At 53.1% G+C, this 25,942-nt stretch overlaps 9 non-coding genes across 9 annotated transcripts; 2 read left to right on the forward strand and 7 right to left on the reverse strand.

The window, feature by feature from the left end:
* Positions 1–2,789: 2,789 nt before the first annotated feature.
* TRNAR-CCU (transfer RNA arginine (anticodon CCU)) lies at positions 2,790–2,862 on the reverse strand. Its single transcript has one exon. It is a non-coding gene; the product is annotated as a tRNA-Arg (tRNA).
* A 666-nt stretch (positions 2,863–3,528) lies between these two features.
* On the reverse strand, positions 3,529–3,610 carry TRNAS-GCU (transfer RNA serine (anticodon GCU)). Its single transcript has one exon. It is a non-coding gene; the product is annotated as a tRNA-Ser (tRNA).
* A 3,349-nt stretch (positions 3,611–6,959) lies between these two features.
* Positions 6,960–7,068, reverse strand: TRNAL-CAA (transfer RNA leucine (anticodon CAA)). Its single transcript has 2 exons — positions 7,031–7,068; positions 6,960–7,005 (listed from the first exon to the last, which is right to left on the reverse strand). It is a non-coding gene; the product is annotated as a tRNA-Leu (tRNA).
* A 1,381-nt stretch (positions 7,069–8,449) lies between these two features.
* Positions 8,450–8,521, reverse strand: TRNAC-GCA (transfer RNA cysteine (anticodon GCA)). Its single transcript has one exon. It is a non-coding gene; the product is annotated as a tRNA-Cys (tRNA).
* Positions 8,522–11,665: 3,144 nt separating this feature from the next.
* Positions 11,666–11,739, reverse strand: TRNAI-AAU (transfer RNA isoleucine (anticodon AAU)). Its single transcript has one exon. It is a non-coding gene; the product is annotated as a tRNA-Ile (tRNA).
* A 5,868-nt stretch (positions 11,740–17,607) lies between these two features.
* On the reverse strand, positions 17,608–17,680 carry TRNAV-AAC (transfer RNA valine (anticodon AAC)). Its single transcript has one exon. It is a non-coding gene; the product is annotated as a tRNA-Val (tRNA).
* Positions 17,681–19,053: 1,373 nt separating this feature from the next.
* TRNAF-GAA (transfer RNA phenylalanine (anticodon GAA)) lies at positions 19,054–19,126 on the forward strand. Its single transcript has one exon. It is a non-coding gene; the product is annotated as a tRNA-Phe (tRNA).
* A 1,023-nt stretch (positions 19,127–20,149) lies between these two features.
* TRNAS-AGA (transfer RNA serine (anticodon AGA)) lies at positions 20,150–20,231 on the reverse strand. Its single transcript has one exon. It is a non-coding gene; the product is annotated as a tRNA-Ser (tRNA).
* Positions 20,232–22,122: 1,891 nt separating this feature from the next.
* TRNAG-UCC (transfer RNA glycine (anticodon UCC)) lies at positions 22,123–22,194 on the forward strand. The gene has a single exon. It is a non-coding gene; the product is annotated as a tRNA-Gly (tRNA).
* The last annotated feature ends 3,748 nt before the right edge of the window (positions 22,195–25,942 follow it).

A 25,942-nucleotide genomic window follows, 5' to 3' on the forward strand; every position in this document is an offset into this window, starting at 1 on the left:
CGTCTGTAACGCTCCATCCAGACCCATTGTCTGAGGAGCCAGGAGGTTTCCAGGCTGCAGACAGACAAGCCCACAGGCAAAGACAAAGCAAAGTCCCAGCCACTTCCTGGGAGCGGGAGACTCCAACCTAAACCCTGAGACCCAGGGGTTTACAAACCAGATAATCAAAGTTTGCTCCATTTTTCTCTCCCACAACCCTGCAGAACCTTAAAGGCAACTCCACAGTCCCAGCATGAGGTGAGGAGAGTGCCATGGCTTAGCTGGCTAAAGCCCCTGCTTAGTAAACAGGAGATCCTGGCTTCAACTCCCAGCGGTGCCTTGTTGCTGCCTTTGCTCACATTTTCCCAGGTCCTTCTGGGACACAGAAGAGGGCTCCTCTGGCCACCCATGGAACTGCTGGTTCAGGAAAAGGCTGATTGGGGAGGGGCCTTGGGAAAGAGGAAACCACAAGCCTGGAGCAGGTGCCATTGGTGGTCAGGACAGGCCTCTTCTGTGTCCCAGAAGGGGCATAAGTAAATGGGAGCAAAAGCTGCAACAAGGCACCAGCAGTTACTGAACCCAGGAGCTGCCTTTTATTAGGCAAGTGCTTTAACCAGCTAAGCCACGGTGCCCTACTCAGACCCACCTCTAAACTGTTCTACTGCGCTTCTCACCTGCGGGGCTTGCGGCTTCCTTCTGCCCAACTCTCAGGCTCTCTAGGCCCTGACCCCCTCAAGGGAGTGTGGTGTTTGCTCTCCTGTCCCAGAAATTGCAGCAAGAGCCCTGCCTTGCCAGTGCCAGACACAGCAGCCTCTGTACCTGCTCCAGGCTTGTGGTTTCCTTCTTCCCAATGCTCCTCCCCAGTCAGCCTTTTCCTGAACCAGCAGTTCCATGGGTGGCCAGGGGAGGCCTCTTCTGTGTCCCAGAAGGGCATAAGTAAATGTGAGCAAAGGTTACAGCAAGGCACCACTGGGACTTGAACCCAGGAACTCCTGTTTATGAGGCAGGTGCTTTAGCCAGCTAAGCCACAGTGCTCTGTAAGTGAGATTAGAGACCAGAAGCTTCAGGATCTCTACCAAGCATTTATAAACCTCAACTACCCACCCGGAGAAATAAAAAAGCAAATTGAAAGAGCCAGACGAATACCTAGAAACCATCTACTTCAAGACAGACCCAAGAAAACCAACAATAGAACACCACTTGTCATCACCTACAACCCCCAACTTAAACCTGTCCAACACATTATCAATAAACTACAGCCTATACTGGAACAGGAATACTCCAAGAGGCTCTGGGAGACAGACCTATAGTCTCCTATAGACAACCACCTAACCTCAAGATGATTCTTACCAACAACCACAGGACATACCACACTAATACCAACCCTGGTACCTTCCCCTGCAACAAACCCCGTTGCCAGCTTTGTCCACATATTCATTCTGCTGATACCATTATTGGACCTAACCAAGTGAGTTATAAGATCAAGAACACATATTCCTGCGCATCCAGAAATATAATTTATGCTATCATGTGCCGAAAGTGTCCGTCTGCTATGTACATTGGACAGACGTCTCAGACACTTCGCCAAAGGATTAATGCCCACAAAACAGATATCAGACAAGATCACAAAGAAAAAACAGTTTCTTGCTATTTCAACCAGAAAGGACACTCTCTCAATGACTTAACCACCTGCATTCTGCTACAAAGACCTTTTACATCTGCACTTGAAAGGGAATCCTCTGAACTGTCATTCATGTTAAAATTCGACACTCTCCGGGAGGGAATGAACAAAGACCCAAACTATCTTACCCATTACCAAGATAGCTTCCCCAATTATCACCTCTAATATCATTAGCTCACAGACATCTAACTTTCCCCACCTCTAATATCATTAATTCACAGACACTTACCTTCCTTCCTCCTCCCCCCCCCCCGAATCCCCCTTCTGTTCTGAAATGTGATTTGCCCTTTTCATATGTGTTCATTTTTTTAAATTGTATCCTTTGGTATATATGGTTGTGACTATTTTCTTCCCCTATTTGATCTGAGGAAGTGGGTCTAGCCCACGAAAGCTTATCACCTAATAAACCATCTTGTTAGTCTTTAAAGTGCTACATAGTCCTGCATTTTGCTTCAGCGACTAGCAGTGAGGCCCCTCCCTGGCAGCACTGTGTCAGACGGTTTCTTCTCAGCCTGCTGCCTCCTGAATACTGGGAGCAGCTGCCTGGTCCGAGGGGCTGCAGTTCCCTGGAGAGAGGGGCTGGGGCCGGTGGCTGCAGGAAAACCCTTCTGCTGTGTCTGCGGCTGAGTGGCACAAAGGAAGATACAAGATCCCTGGTGGGGTCTTTGCAGGATGAACGTGCCTGAGGAAAGACGCTGGAAGCGCAACAGACACACAAAAGGGGCAGTTTGAGTCACACACACACACACACACACGGCAGGGGGCACAGCTCAGCCAGGGACCTTATCCACTCACAGAGCTTCCCAGCTTCTCCACCCCCCAAACCCCACCAGGTAAACCAAGTAACTAACCCCCCACTGCTCTAGAGTCTCTGGCTCTCATGGGCCTTCTCATCCTTAGGCTCCCCTTTGTCTCCAGACAGACCCTGCTCTGCTACAGCCACCTCCTGCTGTCTGTCACTCCTGGGCCTTCTAGGGCCAAATTTGCTGTTTCATTCTGATGTGTGGGCTTTTAGCACTCAGATCTGCACCTAACACCAGCATTGGCTTGTCAGTTTCTGTAGAGAATCCTTGCCAATTGTCTCACAGAGTAGAGGAAAGTAAATTCTTTGTCACTGAGAACAAACTGTCACCCCAAGTGGGACTTGAACCCACAATCCCTGGCTTAGGAGGCCAGTGCCTTGTCTATTAGGCCACTGGGGTACACAAAAAAGACTCCCAGAGACAGAAATTCACCCTTCTAAATGTCCCTTCTTCAGCTTTTAGCTCCTGATTAAGCCCCTTTGAAGAAGCCGATACACAGGAAGGGCTGATCACACCCCTCTGAAAATCAGCTTTCCATGGGTATCAGTAGCTGGCTCCGAGTCATGGGTCTTGACCTCTCCTCTCCCTCTTGAAACCAGGGAAGTGTCTCCCACTGCTGCAGCCTCCTGAGACTCTATGGCTGTGTCTGTACAGCAGGGACAGCAACACTCACAGCCCCACAGGAGGGTCCCTGGCCTAGCAATGTGGCTCCCTGAGCAGCCTCTGATGTTTCCTGTGTGAGTCGCAGAACCAGCCCTGAGTGACAGGGGGAAGGGGAGCAGCTCACACAGGCCAAGGGGCTGACCAGGGGCAGGACATGAGCCTGCCAGGCAGCAGTGACATCACAAGCACCTTGTGCAGCACCTCAGCTCATTGGTTGGGAGGCAGTGACCTCACAGAGGGGCCATGGCAACAGCCAGGTGGGACAGGCTGCAGGGCTGGGGTATCTCAGAGACCCCCATGGCCTGGCTGCCTGGAATCTCCTTTCCCCAGGCTTCAGTGGGAGGGGCTGGCACTGAACTGAAGAGAGATCTGGGAGAAGCAAGAGGGAGGGTTACAGGATCCCAATGAGGATGGGATTCGAACCCATGCGTGCAGAGCACAATGGATTAGCAGTCCATTGCCTTAACCACTCAGCCACCTCATCTGAGTTGCAGGAACTTGCTTCAACCTACCCAAAGCCAGCACTACCAGAAACCTTTGTAGCACTTGCTGGCTGGTTAGGAACACCCAGGGCTGGAAGGTTTTGGCTTTTCACAATGTTCCCTGGGCTGTTGTAAAAAGCTCAGTGCTCTTAACAAACCCAAACACCCCTTGGCTACATCTACCCCTCAGGCTTCTTACAGAAGAACTGTTTTGTGCAAGAGTTCTTGCGCAAAATGTCTTGTGCAAGAGCACGTCCACAGTGCCATGTGCTTTTGCGCAAGAATGTCCGTGGCAGTGTGCACACTCTCTTGTGCAAGAAAGCTCTGATGGCCATTTTAGCCATAGGGATTTCTTGCACAAATAAACCCTGTTGCCCATTCATACTACCTTCTTGTGCAAGAGCTCTTGCACAAGAGGGTTTATTCCTCATGGGGAGAGGAATAACTCTTGCCCAAGAAGCCCTCTTTTCCTACGTTTTGCTGTAAATTTAGTTGCTCAAGAACGCGCGTGCAGTGTAGATGCTCCTCAAGTTTTTGCGCAAGAACGGCCATTCTTGAGCAAGAAGCCTGCAGTGTCGACATAGCCCCTGGATGCCCAGAGAGGGGCTGTCTAGTCACAGTCTGGCTCGGCGCGCGCTCTGCAATGGGAAGATGTCCACGGAGCAGGCAGATGGCAGCGGCACATGGCTCTGGTGGGCCCAGCATCCACAGGAGTGTTTCCAATATGAGTGTTTACTGACAGTGTCTGTCTCTGGTCTGATTTCACAGTGAGCTTCCCTCACATCCCCCGCCGCAATTCCTTGACCTTGGCTCTGACTTGGTCTAGGATGCGGGGGTAGGAGGGAGGTGGCCTTTCTTTGCTAGACCATTGTCCATTCGGCCATAAATGTCCACATTCCTCCGCATGGACTGCAGGGCCTGCAGAGACTTCTCCTTGGACCACAGCTCCAAGAGGGTCTTTATCTGTGGCCCAGATCATGACGGTTCCTGGCGTTTGCTGCCCCTGGCTTGATTTGATTCCCAGCCAATGCAAGGTAGGAAGGGAACAGGCAACCTCCTGGGGGAGATCTTATTTAACCCTGAACAACAGGCACAAGTGGGTCCCACAGCCAAGGGCTCCCTCACAGATTTTCATGGGGATCAGCTCAAACACCCTGTAGTGTGTATTCTCAGATTGCCCCTGTCCCACTTGGCTGTTGTCATGGACCCTCTGTGAGGTCACTGCCTCCTAACCAATGAGCTGAGGTGCTGCACAAGGCGCTTATGATGTCACTGCTGCCTTGCAGGGCTCATGTCCTGCTCCTGGCCAACCCTTTGGCCTGTTTGAGCTGCTCCCCCTGTATCACCCCCACTCACTCAGGGTATGTCTACACTATAGAAGTAAACAGGGTCTCAACCACTGCTTCCAATACAGCCAGCTGAAATGGGAGAGAAACCTAGGTGTGGGGACACTCCTTCAGTTGTGTAGCCCCGTGAGATACTCAACTGTTGATATGGAAATACAGCTCATGCTGGGCTGGGAAAGGAATCCGGGCTGTGGCTATGTAAATCCAGTTCAGCCAGTGCTATGGGTCTGATGGAGGATCAGTTGTGAGAATGGAATGTGGAGTATTGTAACTAATTTGGCTGTTGTGGGGTCACAAACCATTTTATCTCTAACTGTAGGAATTGTAAAATATGACACCAGTGCTTGCAGGAGAGACACTGTCACTGAAAAAAATCTGGGATGGACGAGCCTTCCCCTTCCAGACTCAAGTGGAGTGGACTCTGGGTGTGAGGGGAAGGAGCGTGAACCAGCAGGCCACATGTCCCCCAGCCATGAGCTATGAGACGGGTTCATTCTGTCTCTCCCTCCCCCACTACCCATTCTAAGGATAGACCTAAAACAGACTCCTTAAGGAATCTCTTTGTTATTTTGAAATATTATTCCAGTGGGGGCTGGAATCTTTTGTCTAGCCTAGGCGGGGGGCCAAGAGCTGAAATCACCAAGGAAACTGACAAAGAGCAGAAATCACTGGGTTTAGCCCAGAGCCAGACCGATCCCGATCGTAGAAGCAGCAGCTGGCAGGAGCAATCAGCCAGCAGGGTGAACGATAGGGGCAAGAGCAGGTAGTTGGTGGGTGGCCAGTAGGAACAGTGGCAGGTGGCCAGCAGGGTAGCTGGTGGGAGTAGCTGGCAGCAAGCCAGTAGGAGCAGTGGCGGGTGGCCAACGGAGTGGGTGAGATGCCTCCTATGCCCACTCCCTCCAAGAGTGGGAGGTGAACTCTGAAAATCACGCCTGAGCTCTTATCTGCCCTGAGCAAGGGCAGCAACTATGAGTGGGGTACAGAGAAAGTTTGGGCATGTGAGTGGGACACGTACATTGCTGGACTTACATTGCTGGCAAAGGACACTGCTCAAGCCACTTGAGCCGAGACTTATTTGTGGGTTGGTTCTGAACCCTGCTTGTGGTATTTTCCCAGGCGAATGCCACGTTACTTCTCACCCTCTTTCATTAAATTTTCTTTTCTACATTCAGACTCTGTGCTGGTGAATGGGGAAACATCGCCTCCCCGAGGTACTCGGGGGGGGGGGAGGTGGATTTCCCAGGCTGCTGAGTGGGGGCTCAAGCCAGTTTTGTGTGAGATGAATGAAGAAAAACCCCTAGACATCGAACCCAGGCCTGGCTGCTGCCAGCACTACCTGGCAGAAGAGTTACACTAGCAGGGGGAGTGACCAAAGCACAGGCCTCGCTATGAGCAGGCTTAGAACTTTTTCAGGGAAGCCATATTGGATTTCTAGTCCAACACCTTGACCACTCGGCCATCACAGATGTGAAGACAGCAAAGCCCCAGGGCCAGGGGAACTGGCAGATAATCCCAATGCCCAGGCGTGATATCACCAGCCACACAAAATTCACACAGCAAACTGAGCTCTTGGAACAGGGGAAGTTTGGGGGCTCGTTGCTGGGCCGTGGGGTGAAGCATCAAACCAGGCCCCTGCTGTGGGGCCTGTGAGTGTTGCTGAATGTTTGCCCCTGGAAACGGGAAACAAAAGGTCTGGGAGCCACACAGAGACCCTGCTGGGCTGAAGTCCCAACGACTCCACTTTGTCTTTGCCTGTAGGCTTGGCTGTCTGCAGCCTGGAAACCTCCTGGCTCCTCAGACCACTGGTCTGGATGGAGCGTTACAGAAGTCGGAATAATGGAATCGCTGTGTTGACGCTCCCATTGTTATTGCAGTATAATGGCCGTTATTCCCAAGGAACGATGCTGTGTAGATGCAGACTGAGAGAAATGCTGAGCAAGGGATCCTGCAATGTCAGGGGAGTCATTGAAATGAGGTTACTTCTCTAGATATAAAAAGGAAACTATGTCAGGAGTGGGATTTGAACCCACGCCTCCATTCAGAGACCAGAACACCCAACTGAGGGAAAGTCAGAACCTTGAGTCTGGCGCCTTAGACCACTCGGCCATCCTGACAGCTGTGCAAAGATGTTCAACCAAAGTTTTCTTACATGTGTGAGTTGCTCGGGGAGGCGGCAGGAGCACCTCTCTTTCCCCATCTAACAGCCACTCTACAGCACAGCTGGGTTTATCCCCACTCACCCTCATCTACCGTTGTGAGGTGTTTTACAGGGAGCTGACAGGAAACAGAAGAGGGGAAACCGCTGGCCGGCAGAACCGAGGCCTGGGATTGTCCTGTGCCAGGGAGTCTGTGTCAGTGCCCTTGGGGATCCTGAGCAGGGTTGGTACTTGGGGTGGGGCCGGGGGCTGTTCTGATAGGCTGCAGGCACCGTTAGACCCTTTTTTCCTTCCCTGTCTCACCCCAGCGCTGAGCAACACTCAGTGTCGGTCTGAGCATCCGTCCTGCTCTGGGACGTGTCTCTGTGGCAGGAACCTGCCCAGGCGGCTCTCGCAGTGAGGCCCCTCCCTGGCAGCACCGAGCAGTGAGAGCTGAGTGAAGGGGGAGGCAGGCCCAGGGGGAGAAGGCTCCATGACTGTGTCAGAGGGAGGCTCTGCCCTGGCCAGTGGGGAATCGTTGCCTCTCCGAGGGGCCCAGGCCTGGTGGGTCATTTCCCCAGGTTACTGAGTGGGGGCTAGAGCCAGTTCTGGGTTGTCTCCTTCAACACCCAAACTGAGCCAATGGATCTTGTGCTGACCTGACACTGCGCTGGGCTAGTGCTGTGTGTGCCACGGAGCTTCCTGCAGGGCTGCCCACATGGGAGAGGGGAGGGGCAGATTGAGTCACCCAGCTCTGCCCCTCCTGAAGGGCTTGTGAAAATGGCAGGTGCTGTCTTGGCAGTGAGGGAGAGGTGGAAAACTGAGGCTGGCTTCCCTGACTGGGAATTGAACCCAGGCCTCAGCACTGAAAGGGCTGAATCCTAACCACTAGACCATGAGGGACACATGAACAAAACTCTTTCCTTACCTACACTAGCCTTTCACAGGCCACTTTCTGTCCCCTTCAGGACATGGGTCCATTTTCCATTGCCCAGAGGGGACAAGAACAGAAACCAAACAGAACATCAAAGCAGCCAGACTGGTCCATGCCAGTTGCCCAACTAGCCCAGGATCCTGTCTCACAACAGCAGCCAATCTCATTGCCCGGTGGGAATCCTCAGGACAGACATTTGTTAAGTGATCCCTCCCATCACCCATTCTCAGCTTCTAGAATACACCAGCTCAGGACACCTGCCCTGTCCATCCTGGTGAAATGTCTTTGATTATGGCTGCCAGGGATCCCAATGTTGAGTAGCTCTGCATTAAGGGATCTTATTAATGTCAAGAACCTCAAGCAATGTAAAGCCAGAGTGTGATGGAACTGGAAAGGAAAATATTTCCACTAGAAGGAAATTTTCTAAGGGGGCACTTGGATTTAAACCAAGGACCACTTGATCTGCAGTCAAACACTCTGCCACTGAGCTACACCCCCACAGAAAATGGTATCTGCAGCCAGTGTTGGGAACTGGACAAGGAACAAGAGACAAGAGGCTTTTGTGTAACTCACATCCCAGGTGCCACCCTTGGGGTTGGTCTCCACACTGAGCAGGCAGGTGGCAGGGGTCTGATGCAGTCACAGCTGCAAGGCAAGTCACCCACCTGGCCCCTGAGCTCCATGTGGGCAGCAGCCAGACAGTGTGAGTGGAACAGACGGTCGTGGGGGGCGGGGATTTGTATATTTTAGGAAGGGTCCTGAGTCCTGGCTCCCGGCCACGCACCTTGGCAGAAAGACCAGCGGCCCCTGCACAAAGCGCATTGTGGGAATAAGAGTTGGGGCGGCAGGAAAGGAGCCGGCCCCTCAGCACCAGCGAGCCGGTGTGAGAAGATGGGAGTGAATCCTGCTACCTCTCATGCGCAAAGGCAGCACTTTTCCAATGCAGCTAATTCTGCCCCACCTGCAACCTGCCTCCAGTGCTCCTGCCACTGTCTGGCCCAGGAGGGCTGGTGTCCAGCAGCTCTCTGCCCCAACGTGGCTGGATTTTGGGGAGAGCAAGTAGGAAGTGGGGGCCGGGGCGGGGGGCAGGGAGGGGGGCTACTGGAGCCACTTAGCCCCCTGGCTGGCTCTGCTGGTAAACGAAAAATTGGAAATTGTTCCCCCCATCGGAGAACGAGGGTATTGACCCCACTGCCTCTCACATGCAAAGCAAGCGCTCTACCACTTGAGCTAATTACCCTGCTTCATGTAAAATGGTCTTCTTGGAGGCTCTTCCCTTCTCCACAGAGACGTCGGCCTTCTAGGTCAGTTAGTCCTGGGAAAGGAGAAGGCTCCAAAAAGGCCACAAGGGCAACTCTCAAGGAGACTCCCTGCAGCAAAGCCATGGGGGGGGGGGGGGGGGGGGGGGGAGGGGCTCTGAGATGGCCCCTGCCCTGCAGCCTGTCCCACCTGGCCACTGTCATGGACTCTCTGTGAGGTCATCACCTCCCAACCTCCATTAGCCAATAAGCTGAGGGGCTGCAAAAGGCCCTTGTGATGTCACTGCCACACCCACCCCTGCCCTCCAGGGCTAATGTCCTGCCCCAGGCAGCCCCTTTGCCTGGCTGAGCTGCTCCCAGGGGTGAAAGTGACACATTTCTTACAGGGCCTGTTCTATTGGGCACCACCCCTTGGGCTGGGCAGGAGGGAGGGGGAGGCTCAAGGCAGGAAGTGGGGGGAGGGGTTGTGATAGGACAGTACCTGTAAGAAATTAAAATGTGGCCAACTCAAGGTGGGGATTTGGGGAGTGTGTGATAGTGGTGGGGAGCTCAGGACATGGAAGGGTGGAGAAGTCAGGGCACAGGATTAGGGATGGGGGAGGGTTGGGGCTGGGACTGTGTGTGGGTGTTGAGGGGATCAGTGAGACTAGAATCTCAGCTCCCTCTGCTCTGAGCTCCCTGTGGCCCTTTAACTCACACGGGCTTTCTCTGCAGTGCACTGGGGAGAGAAACCCCTGAGCCAGTGACACGGACTGACCTGGGCGCAGGCCAACAAGGGGGGTTTCAGTGAAGCTACATGTGAATGGATCCATCTAGTAACCCCTGCCAGCCACATGCACAGGGGGAGGGGACTTGAGCCAAGGAAGTGAAGGGGGTTAATCAGATGGACGGGAGTTTCCAGTGCTGGGCTGTGGCTAAGATAGATGAGGGGATGTCACAGGGCACTAGCACAGCAAGGGGACCAGAGAGGGCCCTGCTGCACCGAGACATGGCAAAGCCTGGGATTGAGCCAGGGACCTTTAAATATTTCATCTTAGGCTCCCCACACTGAGCTACCCATAAACCCCTCTAGCTGGTTATTAACTGTCCGGGATGTCTGGCAGCCGTGTCACAAACATGATGCCGTCGTGCCCGGCCCAGGAAGGCGAGACTGGTGTTTCCTGCCACCTGCAGTTTGACTGGCTCCTTCCCCCCATTCCTGCCTTAGCTCCCGGGCTGACCTGGCAGCTGAAGTGGTCGGGGGCCCAGCAGCCTGGGCAGGGAGTCGGGTGGCCAGACCCTGGTGGCAAGAGTCTTGGTGCTACTTGTTTCCCTGCCCCCTCTGGTGCCCTCACTCCTCACCCGCAGCCCCTGCTGCCTGCCTGGGTCCCTGTGCTGTGTCAGACGCTCAATGAACCCTCCTGTTTCACACGGGCTGGGAGTGGCTCTGGGCGAGGGCACAGGGCTGTGTCATTCCCTATGGGAGCGGGAGGCCCCCGGAGCCCAGAGCGAGTGGACTCCCCAAGGGGCGCACGGTGAGAGACAGGGGGCTGGCGGCTCAGGGAGGGGCGGTCCCAGGGGGCAGAGGGCACCTGTGACTCTGGGCTGGCAGCTGACACTCTGCTCCTCGCTTCCCTCCCGCTGCTTCACCTCCCAGGGCTTCTTTCTCCTTCCCTGTCCATAGCAGGCAGCTACACAAAGGCAAGTCACCAAACCAGACCCCCCTGTGGCCAGCATGGGGCTTGCACCCACGACCTGGGCGTTATCAGCATCAAGCTCTAAACAGCTGAGCCAGCAGCCCACGAGGGGCCCTTTGGGAAAGACCCCACAGGCAGTGCAGGGACGTCTCTGCCGCTGCCCAGAGCTCGTCTCTGATGGGGCCACGGGCGACTCACTGAGATGTGGGCTGGCTAGTGCAGAAGTCAGAGGAGCAGGAGCCTGGGTGGGTTCAGGGGGGCCTTGAGCAGGAGCAGGTTTGGGGGAGGGGCTGCTGGGCCACTGAGGCCACTGAAGCAGGTGACCAGGTGGTTGGCAGCAGCTCTGTGGGCTGGGCACATGGTCCCATCACCTGGACATATGGAGCCTCCCTCTGCGGCTTGGGCTGGAGGAGCCATGGGCCAGCCACTGCAGCAGCAGGAATTTGGGATCAGGCCAACCCACTGGGGACAATGGAGGGAAGAGAAGAGTTTTCCCTGCCATTAGGGGAAAGCTGGCCAGACCCTTTTAGCCACTGGGTCTGTGCAGACTGGATCCTCCTCCTACCAGTTCTCTGGCCTCAGGCCTGCAAAGCTCTCAGCCTTTTGCCTGTTTCTGCTTCCCTGTCCATAGCAGGCAGCTAAAGACTGTGTCTTGGGGGGGGGGCAGAGAAAGAGATGAAGAGTAGTAACTGCAGCGAACAACCATGTGGCCAACATGGGGTTTGAACCCATGACCTTGGTGTTATTAGCACCACGCTCTAACCAACTGAGCTAGCCGGCCTTCTGAAACTGAGCTCACAAATGGCCCTTTCAGAAAGGCGCCTCTTCTCTAACAGGGCCACTAGCAACTCACTGTGATGTGGGCTCACTAGTCCAGATGCTTTGAGGTTTGGTCAAGGTGGCTGGCGGCCGGCATGGCGCACTGAGACCCAGGGCAAAGAACCAGCCGGAATCTCTTGCTGCCAGCACCTCGCCTCCCAGCTTCTTCCCTGTCGGCAGCAGCCGCAGCCCCTTTCAGCCACTGGGAAGAGAGGCAGGAATGGGGCCAAGTAACGAGTCAGGCTGAGGGGGGCAGGCAAAGCTCATCTTGTATTGCAGGGCCACTGGCAACAGCTTCTCTCTTGTGCGCTGCTGCCGAGGAGAAAAACACCCTGAGAGGGACCAGAAAGACCCATTTAAAAGATTGTTTGGGGGGAGGGGGCACCTGCTAGCGCCAGGGGGGCAAGAGTCAGAGCCTGGCAGCTCCTGGGAACCACAAAAGAGACCACAAGGGTAAGCAGCAAGCTCCAGGCAGGTTAAGTTTTAGGGCCCAGCCCATCTCAGCCAGGCAGACCATAGCATCAGACTGAGCTCCAGGGGGCATCAGACACCCAGCAGGAGGCACAGAACTCTCTCTCTCTCTCTGGGGAGCCTGCAGATAAGGAGCCCAAAGCTCATAAAGTTGGAGGGTTTTGCAGCAACCAGCCCAACCCCAGCAAGTTCCACAGAGATTTGAACTCAGATCACATGATTCAGAGTTCTGAGCGCTGCCTCTTACACCATGGCTACATCTAGACTGGCACGTTTTTCCAGAAATGCTTTTAACAGAAAAGTTTTCCATTAAAAGCATTTTCAGAAAAGAGTATCTAGATTGGCAGGACACTTTTCCGCAAAATCACTTTTTGTGGAAAAGTGTCCGTGGCCAATCTAGATGCGCTTTTCCGCAAAAAAGCCCCGATACACCAGTTTCTCGATCGGGGCTTTTTTGCAAAAAAGAAATCTCTGCTGTCTACACTGGCCCTTTTGTGCAAAAGTCTTTTGGAAAAAGACTTTTGCCCGAACGGGAGCAGCACAGTATTTCCGCAAAAAGCACTGATCTCTTACAGTAGGAAGTCAGCGCTTTTGCAGAAATTCAAGCGGCCAGTGTAGACAGCTGGCAAGTTTTTCTGGAAAAGCAGCTGATTTTCCGGAAAAACTGGCCCATCAAGAGACAGCCCATGGGACCTACATGAGCCAGTAGTGATTCAATTAGGCTGAACTGTAGTCCTGGCTTATGGCCCTCGGACCAGCTTTGCTTGTTTCCTTCCACCCAGAGCCCCCTTCTCCTGGGCTGCAAGGAGCCTCCCTGGGATGCCCTGAGACAGGCACAGGGCTCTGCCTCCCCATAAGCAGCCCCACCCCACCCAACTGGCTTTGGCAGAACAAGCAGGGGGGCGGGGCTAGCTAGACTGCTCCCTTCTTACACATTTCAAAATGTCCATTCCTAAACAGGACTGTGTGGCCTAAAAGATAAGGCGTCTGGCTTAGAATCAGAAGACTGAGGGTCTGAGTCCTTTTGCAGTTGTGTTGACTGTGCTTGTGGGTCCTGAAGCCATATGCTTGGAAAGGTTCTGTAACAATATGTGTCCATGGGAAGGCCTCTATCTATTTAGCAGATCTAAACTAAAGCCTTCTGCAGCCAGACTGCAGAACAGCAGCAATTAACTGGAGAGCCTGGGCTCACATTCCATCTAAATGGCATTTCAATAGGGTCACACTAGGCTGTGACCAGGGGGTCTGATCCTATTGACCCCCACTGTCACCAAGTAAGAAACAGATCTCAGGGTGGGTAGAGAGAACTTAGTTAACAGTATTTGTCTGGAAAAAACCTGCTTATCAATAGTTGTGTTTGTGCAATCGGCATTCTATGATTATTGTCCTCGCTTTCCTATTGTTTGTCTGTGTGATCGCTGTCTGGTTTGTAACTGTTTCTGTCGGCTGTATCATTAATTTTGCTGGGGGAAAATCAACAAAGGCAGTGCAGTATGATTGGTTAGGTAAATCATAATAGTATGTTATCTTTGGTTAGTAACATTATACTAAAATAATTGGTTAAGCAGGACTAAATTATCACTATCTAAACAGGGAAACGAGAAGGAGACCAGGAAGAAGAAGGAAAAGGGGAGAAGAGAAGAGGAAGAAGGAGGGAAAGGGAAAGGGAAAGGAAGGAAGAAGACCAAGGAGGAGGAGGGAGACCTGGAAGCAGAACTCACCTCCAAGGCAGCCTCAGACCAGAGCGGCCAGGACCCCTCTGCATGACTGTTGAAATGGTTTGCTGTGTGAATTCTGTCAGGTGACGTCAGGCCTGGGCACTGGAATTATTTACCAGTTTCCCTGAGCTACTAAAACTCAGAGGTGTGATGGCCAAGTGGTTGAGTGGTTAAGGTGTTGGACTTGAAATCTAATAGGGTTTCCCTGTGCAGGTTCAAATCCTGCTCACAGTGAGGCCTGTGTTTTGGTCACAGCCCTTCCTAGGGCAACATGGTACCCAAACTCTGAGACTCTTGAGGAGAAGGTGCCTGACTCATCAGAAGGGACACCTGGGCTATGTCTACACTTGTAGCTTCTTGCATGAGTAATATGCAAATGAGGCTGTGTGGAATATTGCTGAGCCTCGTTTGCATAGCTAATAAGCCACCACTTTTTTCAGAAGAGACTCTTGCACAAGAAAGAGCATCTACACTGCCCCTTCTTGCGCAAGAAAAACCCTCCTGTGCAATGCGATTACACCTATTACTTTTCACTAAACCCCATTATCACACTACCTAGTGCACATACCTACCTTCCTTTGTGCACACAACATACCTGGGACTCTAATTACTGGCCACTTGCCTTTCACACAGATCACTGATGCTTGTGACTTTCAAGTACATTCACATGGCAGCTGTTTAAACATAATGTGCTTCTATTCCATCATCAGCACCAGAGTCCGTGAGTTAAGGAAGGGCACCACCCAGCATCAGGCTTGAACCCATGACCCTAAGTTGCTCTACCAACTGAGCTAGCCAGGCTGGGTGGGAAAAGTTTCCTAATAGCCCAACTCAGGGTAACAGGAGCCAAGTGTTCTCCACTGCCTGACTCAAGGCTCTTTCTTGCCCCTAATGTGGGGTTCTGGTCTGTGGAGAGGTTTGAACTCGAACCCCCCTCCCGACACACCCACTTCTTTCCCCACAAGGAATGGACCCATTTCCATCTCTCCAGGGACAGGAGAAGGGCTCTGGCCTGTTCTCTGCAAAATGCTCAGCCTGTTTCATTTTCTGCAGGAACGAGTGGGATCCATGCGCCCTGTTCCCCAGTGAGAGGTGTGTGTCCTCTTTCCCCCTTTCCACAGACACAGCAGACCAGGGGGCTATGAGGCCCCTTCCTATCTGGCCTCCCACAAAGCTGGGGTGAAAAGCTGCTAGATCCCAGCCCTTCTGGGCCAAGCCATGGTAGCAGGATTCACTCCCATCTTCTCCTGCCCATGCCCTGGTGCTAAGGTGCCGGCCCCTTTCCTGCTGCCCCAACTCTTATTCCCACAATGCACTTTGTGCAGGGGCCATTGGTCTTTGTAAAAAGGTGCGTGGCTGGGAGCCAGGACTCAGGACGCTTCCCCAAATCGCCGCTCTGACCCGCTCACACTGTCTGGCTGCCTCCAGCACAGGCTGAGCTCAGGGGCCAGATGGGTGACCTGCCCTGCAGCTGTGATGGCATCAGGCCCTTCCCGCTGGCCTGCTCCATCTGGAGATAGAGCTCCAGTGGCCTCAGACACCCAGCAAGAGGAACAAAACCTCTCTTATTGAGCTTCAGGGCATGGAAGTCAAAGCACCTGAACCTTGTAACAACCAGCTAAGTCTCAGTAGGTCCCACTGAGATTTGAACTCAGATTGCAGGACTCAGAGTCCTGCGTGCTATCCCTTACACCATAGGATGGGTGGTGGGAAAATGCAGTGGGCACCTCTGACTCTCAGCTCTCAGGCTGGCCTCTGCTCTCCTGGCTCCCTCCAGCTGCTTCATCTCCCAGGACTCCCTGTAAGAAATGTGTCACTTTCACCCCTGGGAGCAGCTCAGCCATGCAAAGGGGCTGCCTGGGGCAGGACATTAGCCCTGGAGGGCAGGGGTGGGTGTGGCAGTGACATCACAAGGGCCTTTTGCAGCCCCTCAGCTTATTGGCTAAAGGAGGTTGGGAGGTGGTGACCTCACAGAGAGTCCATGACAGTGGCCAGGTGGGACAGGCTGCAGGGCAGGGGCCATCTCAGAGCCCCTCCCCCCCCCCCCCCCCTTCCCATGGCTTTGCTGCAGGGAGTCTCCTTGAGAGTTGCCCTTGAGGCCTTTTCGGAGCCTTCTCCTTTCCCAAGACTAACTGACCTAGATGACAGACGTCGCTGTGGAGAAGGGAAGAGCCTCCAAGAAGGCCTCTGTAAATGCAGCAGGGGAATTAGCTCAAGTGGTAGAGCACTTGCTTAGCATGCAAAAGGCAGTGGGATCGATGCCCACATTCTCCAATACAGTTCAGCTTTTATCCCTTATTTTCACTGTCAGGGGCTCAGTGGCTTCCTCCCTCTTCCTACCTGCTCTCCCAAAAGAGACAGACCTGGCTGCCCTTTCTTTGCTACCAGCAATTGCCATGCTGCAAAGCAGAGAGTGGAGATATCAGGCTCTGTGGTGCAATGGAAAGCATGTTGGACTTTTAAGCTGCAACAAAATACAGGACTATGTAGCACTTTAAAGACAAACAAGATGGTTTATTAGATGATGAGCTTTCGTGGGCCAGACCCACTTCCTCAGATCAAATAGTGGAATAAAATTGTCACAACCATATATACCAAAGGATACAATTAAAAAAAACGAACACATATGAAAAGGACAAATCAAATTTCAGAACAAAACGGGGATGTGGGGGGGGAGGTAAATGTCTGTGAGCTAATGATATTAGAGGTGATAATTGGGGAAGCTATCTTTTTAATGGGTAAGATAACTAGAGTCTTTGTTAGGACCCCGCCGTAAAGTGTCGAATTTTAGCATGAATAACAGTTCAGAGGATTCCCTTGAAAGTGCAGTTTTAAAAGGCTTTTGAAGCAGGATGCAGGTAATTAAGTCATTGAGATAATGTCCTTTCTGGTTGAAATGGCAAGAAACTGTTTTTTTTCTGTATTTTGTTTCAGCTACCCTAGACTAACATGGCTACTTTTCTAGCACTATTTTAAGCTGCAGTGATTCATGTGAGCCCAGCTAGACATTCAAAGTTTGTGGGTTCAAGTCCCATGAGTCTCACTTTAGCTGCTTTCTCATTTCCAGGGCGCAGCTTTTACAGAACAGGCAATCCTTAGGGTGAAACTGGGGTGAGCTTGAGTCCAGACAGTTCCCAGCAGACCCCAGTGAGGATGGAGGGAAGGGCTGGTTCTTGTGGCTGGGGCTGGGCGTTGTTCTGAAAGGCTTCAGGTGCCATTAGATCGTTTTATCCCTCCCTGTCTCCTACCAGTGCTGAGCAACACTCAGGCTATGTCTGCCCTACACTGCTCTTCTGGGAAAAGCTACGCAAACTTCAAAACCCAGTTTGTGCAGCTTTTTCTTCTGCTTTTTTTTTTTTTTTTTTTTTGGAAGAGGCTTTTCTGACATTTGGCCTGTTACACTGGGCAAGTCACACAAGGGAGGCAGCAGGCAGAGCCAGCCCAATGCACCAGCCTCCGAGGGCAGGGAGGCCAAGGCACAAGCAGCTGCCTGGCCTAATTTATCTGGCTTCCCCAGGTTGGCACCCAGGGGCATTATCAGCTGACGTTACCCCCCCTCTGTCACATGAGCTTTGGGCTCATCAACAGGCTGGTCAGCAGCAGCTGCAGTTACCTGGGCACCGCAATAAGAGAACACCCTGTGTTTCTGCCTGGTTTTGAACCAGGGACCTTTTGCGTGTTAGGCAAATATGATAACCACTACACCACAGAAACACATTTCAAGGGATGGAACTTGTCTGACTGTTCTGTTTCTAGCTCTTTCTAACACCCTGCTCTGCAGGGGAGGGGGATGCTCCTTGTGAACACTCCACCTCTTGTTCTCAGGGAAGCACCTAATTTCCTCACAAGCACCTTGAGATTTGTAGCTCAAAGCTGGAGCTGCTGTGGAAGGAGGTGAAGCTACAGAAGCTAACCGGGGACAATCAGTGGGCAGAGGGTTATTTTTTCTCCCCCCTGGGCTGATGTGGCTAGAACTGAGGAGAAGAAAATCCTCTTCCCTTCTCCTCAGAAGATGGAAATTGCAGTTGGTTCTCTCTTTGGTTCTACTAAAGCTGGACCCCAGGACTAGACTTTTTCTTTCTAAAACCCTGGTGAAAACTGAGAGCCAATTGCTCACAGGCTGAGAATGTGAGTTAAGGAAGGGCACCACCCAGCATAGGGCTTGAACCCATGACCCTGAAATTAAGAGTCTCATGCTCTACCAACTGAGCTAGCCAGGCTGCCTGTAGAAAAAGTTCCTAATATCCCATCTCAGTGTAACAGGAGCCATGTGTTCTCCACTGCCTGACTCAAGGCTCTTTCTTGCCCCTAATGTGGGGTTCTGGTCTGTGGAGAGGTTTGAACTCGAACCCCACTCCCGACACACCCACTTCTTTCCCCACAAGGAACGGCCCCATTTCCATCTCTCTAGGGACTGGTCCGTTCTCTGCAAAATGCTCAGCCTGTTTCATTTTCTGCAGGAACGAGTGGGATCCATGCGCCCTGTTCCCCAGTGAGAGGTATGTGTCCTCTTCCCCCCTTTCCACAGACACAGCAGGCCAGGGGGCTATGAGCCTCCAGAGGCCCCTTCCTACTTGGCCTCCCACAAAGCTGGGGTGCCAGAGGCAGGCTCTGACTGGGAGACACTCCCAGCAGCCAAGCACATTTCTCAGGCAGCCCCTTCCCTGCGCAGGGGGCACAGGTCACACGCCTGGGTGAATAAGAGCTTGTGGGGACTGGCCAGGGCTTCAAGCAGGCAGCTCCCATTGGCCACAAACAAGCCTGGAGCAGGGACCAGGCATGAAGCCTTTTCCTCTACAGCTGAGAGACACAAAGGGCCCAGCAGCCCCTTCTCTCAGCTGTGCGTGGGGGCAGGGCGAGCAGGGAATCTGCCTGAGGCTTCTTGCTGCCATGTTGGGTGGCTTCATGGGCTGGATCCAGCCCGCTGGCCTGTATTGCCCAGGCCTGGCTTAGAGGGAACCTTGGCTCTGGGCTGTGGGGGAGGGGCGCTGTGGAAAGGCCAGTCTGGCCTTCCTGGGCAGGGCATGACGACATGCGGCAAAACATCCTGGACAGAGAATTACAGGCCACGCAGGCCTCTTATCACAGCCAAAGTAGCTCAGTGGGGAGAGCATTAGACTGAAGATCTAAAGGTCCCTGGTTCAATCCCAGGCTTTGGCATGCTCCAATAGGGGCTAATTACTTCAAGTTGATGGTTTTGCTTAGAGCTGTTATCACAACCTGCGCTGCAGGAGAAAAGGGGAGATGAGCTGCATCCTGGGGCTCTTCCTGCTTTCTCTTGGCCCTGGGTCTCTATCCTGCCACAGGGCAGGTACAAGGGCTACAGTTGGGGGCAATCAGGTGACACCACAAAAAACACTCCCTGTTGGCTGTGCTGGAACATGGCACCACATGAGCATGTTGTTAACACCCATGTCTCCCCCCCCTCAGGGCCACTAGAGATGTCCTTGCACCCTGGGGCTGTCTGTCTGGGCCATGCACTCACACACACTGGCCCCTCCCTTTCTAGGACAGGGCTCCTGCTGTTCCTTGCTTTACTCAACCTGGGAGTTGGGCTTATCCCCAAGCAGCAGGGGCTGTGTTTACCTGGGGAGACACAAATAGGAGCAGAACCCCCTGTTCTCACTTTTTGCTTGGCTTTGAACCAGGAGGCTTTTGCAAATTAAGCAAACACGATAACCACTACCCCACAGAAACATGCTTGTCAGTTTTTTTCTGTACATAAACTTGGACAAATATTCTGTTACTAATTCTTTGCCCAAGGCAGAGCAAGAGCAGGGAACAAGACCTCCCCGCTCCAATACTTCTCTAGACCCTTTGCTCCCAACATGGGGGGGGGGGTGTGCACCTCGGGAGGAGTGACCCACATCATATCCCCAGCATTTCTGCCCTTCATGGATGGACCTTTGGGGGCAGGCCCAGACGCTCCATCCTCTCACTCAACTCCTATCACACACTGGAGCAGGGCAGCGCCCAGGGGTAGAGCTGAGCCATGGGGTGATGGGTAAAGGGCAGAGGCTGCAGGAGCTGAGAGTTTCCCCAGAGCCCAGGGACCCACAAGGAGGCACCATGCCCTGTGTCTCTCTCGGAAGGCACAGAAAGGGATTGACTGGGGTTGGGGAGAGTGGCTCAGGGGTTGTGCAGCTTGTTGCCCTGGTTAGGGCGTGGCCAAAACACAGGCCTCGCTGTGAGCAGGATTTGAACCTGCGCAGGGAAACCCTATTGGATTTCTAGTCCAACACCTTAACCACTCAGCCACCACAGCTGTGAAGTCAGCAGTGTCCCAGGATAAGGGAAACTGGTAAATAATCCCAGTGCTCAGGCCTGATCTCACCCTCCCCACAGAATTCACACAGCAAACCTGGCTTCCAGCACACAGGGCAAGCTTGGGGGCTCATTGCTGGGCCTTGGGGTGAAGCATTAAACCAGCCCCCTCCTGCGGGGCCTGTTAGTGTTGCTGTCCCTGCTGTACAGACAGGGCCATGGAGACAGGGAGAGGTTCACTGAATGGGCCAAGGTCACCCAGCTAGTTAGAGTCAAAATCTGCCCCCAGCTCCCTGCCCCACCCACCGACATGCTGACTTCCTCGCTGCCAGGGGCTGTTTGCATTGGCCTCTTTTGCTATCTTTTCTGCTTTGAGACATTGGGACAGTTGGCCAGAGAGTCCCGCAATTGCCATCTCCCTCTGCGCAGGTGCTGTCCAGAGCCCGACTAGCAAACGCTGACACTGCTGTTAGTTCCAGACCAGAGGGGAGTGTTTAAGGGTTATTTCGGAAGAAGGGTTTTCTCCCCAAATAACTGCATCTAAACAGTGTTTTTTATTTCATAATAAAGTATTTTGAAACAGCGCCCGGACACGATTATGCAAATGTAGCGTGGGATATTTAAATCCCGGTTTCATTTACAATTTTGAATGTCTCCATTTGCATCCCTCTCCTGAAGGAGACTGCAAGTGTCGACATGTCCTGGGTGTTGCAACCTCCCAGCACTCACCTGATGTTCCCTCCCCGCTACCTGAAGACGTTTGGGAGTCCTCCTGCATCCCCTGGAGCTGCAGGACATCAGCGTTGTCATCCTGAAGCTGCAGCCGCTGCTTCCCAGGTGTCTCCATCCCAGACTCCACAACTATCCCTGGAGACAGGGGCTCCCCACACCCCGGGATTCGGTCCAGTTCCTCACAGTATGCACAGTGCTGCGGTGCTTCCCGAGAGCGGGACCTGTCCTCACGGGCCCTCACACACCCCTCCCGCAATTCGTTGACCTTGGGTCTGACTTGGTCTAGGATGCAGGAGGGGAGAGGTGGCCTTTCTCTGCACGGCCATCAGCCATTGGGCCATATGTTAGATAATTTCATGGAGGTTAGGTCCATAAAAGCTATTAGCCAGGGGATAAAATGGTGTCCCTGGCCTCTGTTTGTCAGAGGCTGGACAAGGATGGCAGGAGACAAATCGCTTGATCGTTGTCTTCAGTCCACCCCCTCTGGGGCACCTGGTGCTGGCCACTGTCGGCAGACAGGACACTGGGCTAGACGGACCTTTGATCTGACCCAGTACGGCCGTTCTTATGTTTTTATGTTTATAAATGTTGCATTCCTCCCCCTGGACTGCCGGGCCTGCAGAGAGTCCCCATCGGATCACAGCTCCAAGAGGGTCTTTATCTCTGGCCCAGACACTGACAGTGCCCAGTGTTTCTGCCCCGTGCTTGGTCCTGTGATGTGTCCCTGGAGGGGTCTCTGGGGGCTTGTGCCTGTGACATGGCTCTCCGGAAGGCAGAAGTGCTCGATCTTAGGCAAAGGACACAGAAACAACACTTTACGGCAAAAAGCACAAGGACGGCTCTTGGTCCTCATCCCTGGGCCACACAGAGTATCCAGAAGTCACTTCCCCACCTCTCCCTTGGCTGCTCTAGAGCTTAGCCCAAAATCTGATAAACTCTACTCTCCCACCCAACAACCTCTGGGACTCCTCTCCTGCCCAGCTCCTCACACCACGGAGAGTGCAGGGCAGCCACTACCCCAGCGTCACCACTTCTGGTCTTTGCCTAACAGCCAAGAAGTTCTGCTTTCCCCAAAGCACACAGGCACCCTCTCGCCTCTGGCTAGCCTCATGGCAGATGTAGAATTCCCTCACTAATTTTCCCAGCAACTTTGCAGGCAGGCATTGGTGGTATAGTGGTGAGCATAGCTGCCTTCCAAGCAGTTGACCTGGGTTCAATTCCCAGCCAATGCAATGTAAAGAGGGAGCTTCAAAGCTCCTCACTGAGGTTTTAGTTGAACCCTGAAAAACAGGCACAAATGGGTTCTGCAGCTGAGGGCTGCCTCTCACAGCTCTTCATCCTCTCCAAGAGCATGCACAGTAATGCGGTTCCTCCCACACATACCTCTGCTGTGACTTCTTGACCTTGGCTCTGACTTGGTCTAGGATGTGGGGGTAGGAGGGAGGTGACCTTTCTTTGCTAGACCATTGGCCATTTGGCCAAAAGTGTCCACATTCCTCCACATGGACTGCAGGGACTCCTCCTGGGATCACAGCTCCAAGAGTGTCTGTATCTGTGTCCCAGACAATGACAGTGCCTGGCGTTTGCTGCCCCTTGCTTGATTTGATTCCCAGCCAATGCAAGGTGGGAAGGGAACAGGCAACCTCCTGGGGGAGATCTTATTTAACCCTGAACAACAGGCACAAGTGGGTCCCACAGCCAAGGGCTCCCTCTCACCGCTTTTCATTGGGAGCAGCTCAAAAAAAACCGAATTTGGCTGTTGTGGGGTCTGCATGGGGCTTGTACCAGTGACCTGGGCATTATTAGCATCAAGCTCTAAACAGCTGAGCCAGCAGGCCTATGAGTAGCCCCACACTAAAAAAAGAGTTTTCCCTGCTATCAGGAAAAGCCAGCCAGGACAAAGCCCTTTTAGCCACTGGGTCTGTGCAGGCTGGAGCCACTTCCTACCAGTTTCCTGAAAAGCTTGCAGTCTTTTGCCTGTTTCTGCTTCCCTGTCCATAGTAGGCAGCTAAAGGGGGGTAGAATAGTCACCACAACAAACATATCTGTGGCCAGCACAAGGCTTGAATCCATGACCTTGGTATTATTAGCTCCATGCATGAACCAACTGAGCTAGCCAGCCAACCAGAGTACAGCTCACAAATGGCCCTTTCAGAAAGGCGCATCCAGCAGCTGACGGGACGTCTCTGCAGCTGCCAAGGGCTCTTCTCTGACAGGGCCACTGGTAACTCACTGTGATATGGGCTTTCTCGTCCAGCTGGTTTGTTTGGTGAAGGTGGCTGGTGGCCGGCACGGCGCACTGACACCCAGGGAAAAGAGGCAGCTGGAATCTCTTGTTGCCAGCACCTTGCTTTAGTCTAGAGAACACATCTGCTCTTCCACAAAATTTTTCGGAAGAGCAGACGTGCTTTTTTCGTATCTCTGTGAACTTCATTTTATGAAGACAAAGGGATGTTCCAAAACAGACATTTTTTCCCCAAATCTGGCCCAGTGTACACAGGCTAAATGTCAGAAAAGCCTCTTCCTAAAAAAAAGCAGAAAAAGCTATGCAAATTGGGGTTCACAATTTGAATAGCTTTTTCCAGAAGAACAGTGTAGTGTAGACATAGCCTGCCTATTGCACAGCACTGGTAGGAGACATGGAGGGACAAAAGGGTCTAACGGCACCTGCAGCCTCTCAGAACAACCCCCTTCCTGACCTCCAAGTACCAGCCCTTCCCTCCACCCTTACTGGGTGTGATAGACCGGGCCGTGTCTGGGCACAGCTGAGGGCATCTGCTCAGGGCGAATTGCTCAAATCCGGGGATCCTTAAAGCCCCCAGACTGGTGACCTCTCCAAACAGGCCACAAACCAGTCCCACAGAGCGCTTCAGCTGCCTGCCTGAAGCCTCACGAGCAAAACCCCTCCAACACCCCAGCAATATCCGTGCCCCAGATGGCTCCGGGCCTCATACACCGGTGGGGGGTCCTAGCACCCAATCCCATCTACCCCGAAAAAGTTCTGTCTGGTCCCAAGAAACCAGCCACAGATCCCTGGTCAATTTACCCTCTGGACCTTACCCACACATCATACTGGGCCAGTCCTTTAGCATCTAACAACTAAAGGTTTATTATGACAATAAAGAAAAGCATGAGAGTAAGGTTGTTAAAGAATAGTACGTTACATGCATCAAATCTCCCAGTTCTCGATGCAGGCTCTAGCAGAGATGTTACAGCTGCTGGCTTAAGAGTCCTTGTTGCACATCCTAGGATCAGGATGGGTGCACAGGTCTTTCCGGCTATTCGATCCCTGCAATGCTCCCTCTGGGATGAAGTGCTGAGCTGAAGACCAAGATGGAGGCCACCACATGGCCTATTTATCTTCTTGGCCTCTTCTTGGCTCCAGCAGGTCACCTGGCCAGCGGCCTATCCCTGCTGGCAGCTCTCAGGTGTCCGCCCTCATGCTTTAGGTGTGTCCTTGGCCCATCGAGTGCCATTGTCCCACAGGGCCTCACCAATTAGCATGTCCATAGGCTGGGCTCAGCCCAATGCTCAACCACATTCAGAGAAATATTCAGTATCCACACACATTACAGATTCCTACCTATACACACACAGATATTATACCATCACATAAATAGCGTACACAGGATTGGCAGACAGTAAGCTCCTATTCAACACCCCACATGCCGCTTTTTATCCCATTTTTGTGGCCAGCACCCCCCTCCATGGGTGCATCAGTGATCTTGCTGCTCCCCTCAAAAGCTAGTAACGTGACACAATGGGGCTGTTTACATTGGCCTCTTCTCTCTGTAGCCAGGCTTCAGCCAGGACTGAGACTCAGGTAGGAGAATGTGACCCAGCTCCCTGCACCTGGGCCCTGCATTTCTCATCCCTTCAGAGACACTTGTTAGTGGAGGAATAAATCACAGTCACATGAGTGTAGATTATGAAACTTTGTAGTTGTTGTTGCCTTGGAAACTCCCCACAGACCTTCCCCTGGGGCCCTGGGCAGCCCGCTCACACTGAACAGCTTACATGGAGGTGAGGGTGCTGTGTAGACGTGCCCGTCCTGTTGAGGACCAGCCTGCTGAGGGGAGGCTCTGGCCACTTCCTTTCCTTGTCTGTCTCAGGCTGTGTCTACATTCCAGGGCTACGTCTACACTGCAGGCTTTTTGTGCAAGAGCAGATGTTCTTGCCCAAAAACTTGCAGAGCGTCTACACTGCAGGCCCGTTCTTGCACATGTAAATGTATAGTACAGCATCAGAAAACAGGGCTTCTTGCACAAGAGTTATTCCTCTCCCCACGCGGAATAAACTCTCTTGAGCAATAACTCATCCACAAGGAGGCAGTGTGGAGAGCCAACAGGGGTTTCTTGCTCAAGAAAGCCCGATGGCTAAAATGCCCATCAGAGCTTTCCTGCGCAGGAGAACGTCCACACTGCCATGGGCGCTCTTACAAAAATCACTTCTCTTGTGCAACAGCACATGGGAGTGTGGACACACTGTTGTGCAAGACCTTTTGCACAAAACAGTTCTTGAGCAAGAAGTCTGCAGGGTAGATGTAGCCAGCCCCTCTCTCCAGGGAACTGCAGCCCCTCGACCCAGGCAGCTCCTCCCAGCATTCAGGAGGCACCAGGCCGAGAAGAAACCGTCTGACACGGTGCTGCCAGGGAAGGGCCTCACTGCTAATCACTTTTCCTGTTCCAGGAGCAGAGCGAGTTTTGCCCTGGGCACCGTTATTGAGGGCGTGTGCCCCTGTGTGTGTGTGAGCCCACATTGGCTCCTACTGGGGGGGAGGGTCCCCTGGCCCCATAGCTCCTCCTGGGAAGGGGTGGAGGGACCCCTGGTCCAGTATTTCCTGCTGGGGAGAAGTAGAGGTAGCCCATTCCCTATAGCTCCTGCCAGGAGGGACCCTGACCCCTTATCTCCTGATGCGGTTTCAGTTTTTCCCTGGCAGATGTTCCAGACATGAGGGATGCCAGTGCACTGGCCCAGCCC

Source organism: Pelodiscus sinensis, chromosome 19, assembly GCF_052426305.1.
Source record: "Pelodiscus sinensis isolate ZL-2025 chromosome 19, ASM5242630v1, whole genome shotgun sequence".
Classification (NCBI taxonomy): Eukaryota; Metazoa; Chordata; order Testudines; family Trionychidae; genus Pelodiscus; species Pelodiscus sinensis.